Below are 8,320 nucleotides of genomic sequence, written 5' to 3' on the forward strand. Positions count from 1 at the left end.
AACAAATCACTAGCACTTGTCAAAACGGTCAATATTGCTTTACTACTTCCATCGGAGAAACACAAAGAAATTTGAATTTGTGAGTATTTGAAAACCGGATATTGTGCCCCCTGCCGTAAAAAAACATCTATGCCGATTTTTTTTTAAATTTCAATATGTGCTTCGTCTAGAACGAGAGTTTATGTGATGGACATGAATCAGACTCATCACCGATTCGTACCACCCCAGATTCCTAACAACTATAAGAAAATATAATTCCAACACTTCCAAATAAAAAAAAAACATTGTCAAACACATTGGGAAAACGTCACATTGATGGATTCAGGCGATTGCTCGTAATATCGCGAAATTAGCTAATTATCAAACTGAATGAATGATAATGGTATTATCTCCTCTTTGGAGTCACCATCTTCAAAAAAATCAATTTCGCTGCTGTGAACATAGATGAAGGCAAGATCACCATCCTCTCTGGAGCCACCATATCAAATAACTTCAATTTCTCTACTCTTCACGACGTCTAGTAAATCTAGTTCAGTCGCAACTCGCCAGATTTGGTATGTACTAAGGCTTGATGTATTTGCCCGGCACTGCCAGTAATCGTCCATGGCTCTACTGATTACACGTCGCCTCTCCAACTGTCAAAACAAGGTCCAGCGGTGATTGGTCCAAATTCTTCGAAAGTCTTCTAATAGGTGTAATATCGGCAAATGCTACTGAATTTATGAGTAAGAGGCTAAAAGTTCCCTTCGAACTGCTACTCCAGCCAACTCTTCATCTTCTCTCATGAACCTGAAATCGCATTTCTGCCACTTCATTGAAACCATTCAAAAAATTTTCTGTTTTACCAACAACGCCCGTTTTTCAATTACAGGCGGAGTCTTCTTCCTTCATTCATTAAATATTATTTGCTCTCGATCTGATGCCATTTCTTTACAAGTTTGAACACTTGTTCTCTACTTTCGGTTATGCCCCTACTCTTCAATATCTTCTCATCCTTGATGACGTTTGTTTGAGCATCAACGAGAGTTGCTCGTATATTAGACGTTTGGCTCGCTGAGACTATGGAAACCTTCCCATAAAACTGATGATCAATCCTATTTGGGGGACAGATTGTCAGCTTTCATCTGCTTCCTATTCACGAATCTTTGCATACGAACCGTCGATCCATGACGGTTTTATCAATGTTCCTACAAATGAAGCACTGGGTGTGGTAAATCGGCCCGGAAGGTTTGGTGGATTGTTCCCATCGGTTTCCGGTGGAATAGTGGTTGAATCTTAAGCCCGTGGACGGATAATACTAGCTTATCGGCTCAAAGTCTTGATGAATTGAAGGATTCTCACCGAGAGATTCTAGCTAATGACTGAAGTCACACTCCTCTCTGGAGCCACCATGTTAAACGATTTCAATTTCACTGCAGTGAACATATATGAAGGCTGGAGCCATCATCCTCTCTGGAGCCACCATATCGAATAACTTCAATTTGCCTACCTTTCACGACGTCTAGTAGATCTTATTTTAACGCCAGTCGTCAGAAGATCACTGATACGGTATGTACTATGCAGGTTTGATGTACTTGTCCGCCACTACCAGTAATCGTCTTCTATGCGCGGTCACGGTTCTACTGATTATGCGTTGGAGAGACAACTGTCAAAACTAGGTCCAGCAGTCCAAATACTTCGTAAATCTTCTATATCACAGCTATTATCAGCGAACGCTACTGAATTTATTAGTCAGTTAACTAGAATGACTTTATAACAGAGCAAGTAAAACTGCTAGTTCATGGCCTGGTTGTTCTACTGCTCTAATTGAACAAGAGGCTAGGAGTTTACTACGAACTGCATCACCAGCCAACTCTTTACCTATCACCTCTTTCTTGTTCTTGTTCTATACTTTCGGTTATGCCCTTTTCTTCTTCTTCTTCTTTTCGCTCTACGTTCCCAATTGAACTTGGCCTGCCTCACATCAACTTAGTGTTCTTCGAGCACTTCTTCGTTCCTGTCCTTTATTTTAACAGGAGCTGCAAAAAAAATGGGATGTTTGGCTCGTGATTGTGAGAATCTTCCTTCAAAGTTGATGCTCCATCCAATTCGGTGAACAGATTGTCAGCTTTCATCTTCTTCTTACTCACGTATGCAATCTTTGCATAGTAAAGTACTAGATGAGCCTCATCGGCCCGGAAGGTTTGGTAAAAGAGTTCCCATCGTGACAATTTCCGGTGGAATAGTGGATGAATCTGAAATCGGTGGACGAATGATACTAGTCTTAAAACAACACAAAGATGAAAAATTGGGCTGAACTGGTATGTGCAATAAACAAAAACTGTCTTTTGTGATATCAATCATTACCTTTTAGTGCTGAAAATTTTGCATGGATTTATATTCTTAATAAACATAATAATTCACGGCAAGATTTTCGTTTGGTGACACACTGAATATATTGCGTAGCATTTGTGATAGCTTTAAGGGTAATATTCAAAACGTTTAGTAGTCCCGATCGTTCACATTAGTTAAGAAGAAAGATTCTGAAGAATTACCTTTTCGATAGTTTGTAAACTGAAAACAAAAAGTCATTTAAATTTACCAAAGCACTCAAAGTGTAAATCAAACGTATTAAACAAATCGTTACCACTGATTTTAATCAGAGAAAATATTCAATCATTTCTAAGCTACCTACTTCTTCTACATACACGTATAAACAGTTTGCAACACTCTAATAAAGCAAAATCTACTTCTGAAGACATAAAGGACAATACCTTTACAATCCGTCACTTCTCGTGTTATTTTGCAGCGTTACTGAAGGACTAAGTAGAATTGTAAACCGTAGTGGATTGTATCAAGCATTAGGCCCCAAGAACAGCAAACTTTTCAAACGATATGTACACGATAAACCATTTTGTACCAAGAGTGAGAGTAGAAAAAAAAAACATACATTTATTTAGAGAACAAAGCGACGTAACCTATTATCGTAAAATTAGCACGTCACGTCCCCCTATATCAGGTAGTGTGGTTTGAATGTTTTATCTCCCTTGTTCAGATGGTTGGGTTAATCCCACTCCAATATAAGTTAGATTAGTTCACGTTTTAAACAACGCGAAGACAGTTGCGATTTGAAATTGCATCAGTAGATTCTATGAAAATCGAGCATGCTTTAAAAAACATTCATTGATTTTTTATTTCTTTCGGCATTCATCCATTCTAAATGCGAACAACGATTATCAGCTCTATATATGAAACAAGAGTACTACACACTAAATTGAAACCAATCAAGAGAATGCGAACTGTGGAAATAACGATCAATTCAGTGTGCCTTCGAGTGAGTATTAGAACATTTTGCAATCTACCAAAATGCTAAAATAATATTCAGATCCAATCACGAAGCCTTCTTTGGATGTGTTCCCTCTCTGTTGCATCCGTTAGTTTTCATTTGCCTCATTATCGTGTCCCCGTTTTATATGAATTGGAAAACTCAAACACTAACGGTTAAACCGTCACGTAACTGAAACTAAGTCAATATGCAATAATTTATCGCCTATTAGGAATGCAAAGCAGCATAAAAATGATGCAACCAAAAAAAAAATAACGACAAACTTATGATTAGACCTTGCCTCGCAATGAGTCAAGAAGTATTAGCCTGTGAAGAATAACAAAATTATAATGCAAACAAAACAAAAACTTTTATGAAATTGTACTAGTTTGGTGCGGGAAGAGATCTACCAGTACGAATGCGTGAATTGTAAGTATGTGTACAGGCAGATAGTAAAAAAAGCATCAACACGACACCATTTCCTCTCCTATTCCAATTAATTACTTAAATTTTCCAAAAAGACACAATAAACAAGTTATGAGAAACTAAAAAAAAACATCAAAAGTAGTAAGTTGTGGAGTTGAACTCTTTCGCGGTTATAGGAAGATGACGGCGCGCGGCAAAGAGGTTCAATAGCAGCAAATCATTGAACTAGTGATAATAAAACGTTACTGAAGAAAACGATGGGCTGATTTTTTCTCGATGACCTCCCTGATAGAAGATTATATCTCAGGTAAGTAACGAGTAGCAACCAAATAGCTCTAAACTGAAGTGCATTTTCTGTACGGTCCAAAGGTTTTCCGAAAAGAGAAGCCTTTTGACGCCCCGAGTTTTGAAAAAAAAAAAACTTTGTGGCGTAGGTAATCGTGTTTGGACGACAATTGACGTAACTCATTTTCATGGTTTCCATCACAAACCATAAGGGACTATCAAAACCATATTCCTTACCTATCTCAACGATTTTTTTTTTTTTACTTATTAAAAACTTGTTTATTTTGTTGAGATTGTATAAAAATTAGTTACACATTAATTATTTACATTTCAGCTTGGAGAAAAAAATTTAATTCATCTACATCTACTGCGTTATCACAATTAATGACAAAGGTGATATAGTTAATGAAAACCTTGAGAACTAAAATTTTCTGCCTACGATTAGTATTCGTCAAAACTGGCCTAACTAGATCATCAAACGTAAGCCTCCGTCGTCCATTAAGGAATGTCGCCATAATTTCCTGCAAATGGTCCCACGCGGCTGCTACGCGTTGACATTCACTGAATTTGTGTTTCAGACTTTCCGATGCCGCATTACAGTGTAGGCAGCGTTCGCTGTCCGTCCTTTGAATAGTATGCCATAAGCGCCTATGCTCCGTTTTTTCATTCACCAACATGTACCAGTTGCTGCGTTGGTCAGATGTCAGCCTTCTGTTACCAATGTTCCGCCACACCTGCTTCCAGTTGATGGTAGGGTGTCGTGTCTCCACTCTTGGGCGATCAGTTTGATCCAGGTAAAATCGGTGAAATTGATCGGAGGTGGGGTTCTGTAGGATCTGGGGAGGCAAACGTGGGTATGCTTGCAGGATGAATCTAAGGCAAGGAAGGTCAGATGGGGAGTCATTGGGATTTGCTTGAGATATAAAGGAAGAATAGAAAGGGATGGAGCCGATCTCTTGTAAATGACGGTTCAGCAGTAGTCCTTTTGATTTGAAGGCTACTAGCTGCAGCTTCTATCCGCCTTGATCCCGTGGTCTAGGAAGTTGCTGTATCGGAACACGCGCCGGTTGTCTCCTCCAGAGAAACGTCCCCATGGTGCTGGTTATTTTTGTCGCGTGTATGCAGTACCCCGATCAGAAAGGCATAACAAAAATGTAACAAAATTATATCAACGGTTGATATATATATCAACGTTTGTTATATTTAGATATATTTGACAGAATTGATCTGAAAACCTGATATAATTATATCAGAATTATAACAAGATCAGTTATAATCAAAATAAATTCATGTTGATCATCTTTATATCAACATTATAACAAACTCAGTTATAGTTTTGAAAATGAAGTGTATGTCAAATGAATATGTTACAGGTGGTGTTTGGTGCGCAATTTCGCCGCTCTGTGGTGTACAGCCATACTCTTCACTCCCATACTAATTCTTCGTCTTGACGTAACGTCCCCACTGGGTCAAATCCAGCTTCTCAGCTTAAGTTATTAACTGAGAGCTGCCGCTGCCAATGACCATTTTGCATGTGTGCATCGTGCAGCAGGCACGAAGATACTCTATGCCCAAGGAAGGCAAGAAAATTTCCTTTATGCAAAGTTCCTGGACCCACCGGAAATCGAACTCTTCACACCCAGCGTGGTCTTGCTGGATACCCTACCCACGCCCTTACAGCTGTGGCTATATGGGCCAGCCAGTACTCCTCACGGAGAACCAATGTTTACACTTTTGCATGGCATTCATTGAACGATTAACATTTACACAAATTTCAAAATTACTCGTACGCTCCCATTTGACGACAAACATGCCTATAGGGGTTATCTGCAGATGAGAGACTCTCTTTAAGTCTCCTCTATTTTGATTACAACGTACTTGTATTTATGAATTTGGATTTTTCTCATGTCAGAAGGTAGATAAAGCAACCCTTTTTTGATCTACACATAACAAATTGTAAAAATGTGACATCGTGATAATTTAATGAGAATCAGAACAAAGGAGAGCCTCTCTTTTGCAGATTGGACCTTTAGGCATGTTTGTCGTCAATTTTTGTCAAATACCAACATGTTTTGGTATTCCAAGGTGATTTGTAAACCAAACGTGGTTCCCATGCCGAAATTATTGCAAAATATTCGCGTAAGTGGTCGCACGAGCTGATTTTCGATCTATGTAAGTCTTAGTCACTCGTTGAGCGCCACGGATTTGGTCTATTAGGGTTACACATATATTAGTGCTAAAAAAATTAAGCGTGCTCCACTGATATTGGCTACCTTTATTCAGGACACGAGTGCTACTAGTAGTACTAGAGTATCTAGACACATCTCAAACAATTATATGCAGCTACAGAAGCGTTTAATATTAATTCTAATCTATATGATAAGTGAGGCATCAAACGGGATTTGAAAAGGATGATTTTCATCGAAACTGTCAACATTCCTGTAATAAGTTTTAAGTGTCACAATCCTCCACTGATCATGTTTGAATGATTTCGTTTAACATTCACTTACAATTTGAGAGCGGTATTCAAATAGGATTAAAGCAATGATACAAAATCTCTACTGAAATCAAACTGATGTAATAATTTTTGCAATCGTTTACCATTAGAAACTTTGATAGAGTAGTGTGCGGTGGTTCGGCAGCAGCAAAGCCATATTCGCATAAATGGGTGAGCTGGTTTCATGCTATTATTTTATCGTGAATGTTCGTTGTAAAATAACATGACTTAAATATATGCCATACAATTAACGTTCATAATATTTCAGTAGAAATACAGCTGCTGATCATCTGCAAACATGTAGATTAGCGTGGTTCAAAAAATCGTTTTTGCTCCACACCGCTTATTCGATTTGTAACCAGAATCTATGTCTCCTCCCAAAATTTGAGCTAATTTGGTTGAAAATTGAGACTGCACAAGCCCTTCAAAGTTTATATGGGAATTACTACGGGAAAACGACGTTTTTCATTCAATCGACCGTAACATTTTCCCAACTGTCTAAGATGATTAATTGAACCCTGATACTCATAGGCAACTTTATTAGCTACAACTTTGCCGAAGACCGCTTTGAAATCAGACGGCTAATTAATTAGTTATCGATTTTCATCGAACTGGAGAAACTTTAACAGTGATCCTCCAGCTTCCCAGCAGGCAACATTGCTGCTGTATATGGGTCCAAAGATAGAACACAGAAATCATGGCTACTATGTTTCACTGCTAATTGCAGTGATGCCCATCAAATAGTTCAATCAGGGCGTCGCAACCGGTGATTTTTACGTGACTCCAATTTCATCATATTTCAACGACCCTGTTCCCCCAGTAAGCGGTGTAGAGCTTCGAGCTCGATTTTTTGAGCTAATATAGATATTACATACTTTCAAAGATGATGGAAGGCCGTTGGCACATAAGGCTAACAGCAATGGTTCTGAAACCGATCCTTGTAGCACTCCCGATGGAATACCGATCGGGCTAGAATGATTTGCTTTAACTTCCTCTATTTGAAAGCGGTTATTCAAATAGGATTTACTCAGTGACACAGAATCTCAACGGAAATCAAATAGATGTGATAATCTCTGCAGCAGTTCAAATTGAGAAACCCTGTTAAAAGCTTTTGAATAACCAATCAATAGCAGAATATTATCGATATGTTGATGGACATCGTCATGCATATTGAGCAAATGCCAAGGCAAATACCGAAGTTCGAAGTTGGAATACTTAGTATTTAGTGAAGTACCTAGTAGCTTGGAATACTTGAGGAAATTGCTTGTTGTGAGTATTTTTGCTGAAAATAAAAACATTATATGAGATCACGAGGCAAAGCAAAACTCACAAAGTTGCTTTAGTATGTCAATTCTTGTACCATATAATGTTTAAATTGGGCTTTAAACACTTATTTTTTTATTTCACAAGCCACCTAAATCTGACAATCTCCAGGAATGCATACTAACGCCACGAAGTGATGTAATTTCCAATCACAAGACTACTGCATAACTTTGCTAGGCAGGTACTTCCTTTATGGTGAGAAACATTAGATAATTATCTCGCTAGCGCCAAGAAAAGGTGAAATTGTATACAGTTATGTTCCGACTTTATCACCCCCTCCACGCGTCAGACCTTCATTTTTTATTAATGCCCTGTTACATTTTAGGGAAAATCTCCTCCCTCTTCTTCAGGATGAAGTTTGTATGCGTGCTTTCCAACGTTCAAAATATTGAAAACGCATATAGATTTTTACAGTGTTTGAAAACATTTATGAAAAGGGGGTGATAAAATCGGAACATTACTGTACCACTCTTTTCAATGTCTGA

Source organism: Aedes albopictus, chromosome 3 (genome assembly GCF_035046485.1).
Source record: "Aedes albopictus strain Foshan chromosome 3, AalbF5, whole genome shotgun sequence".
NCBI classification, from domain to species: Eukaryota; Metazoa; Arthropoda; class Insecta; order Diptera; family Culicidae; genus Aedes; species Aedes albopictus.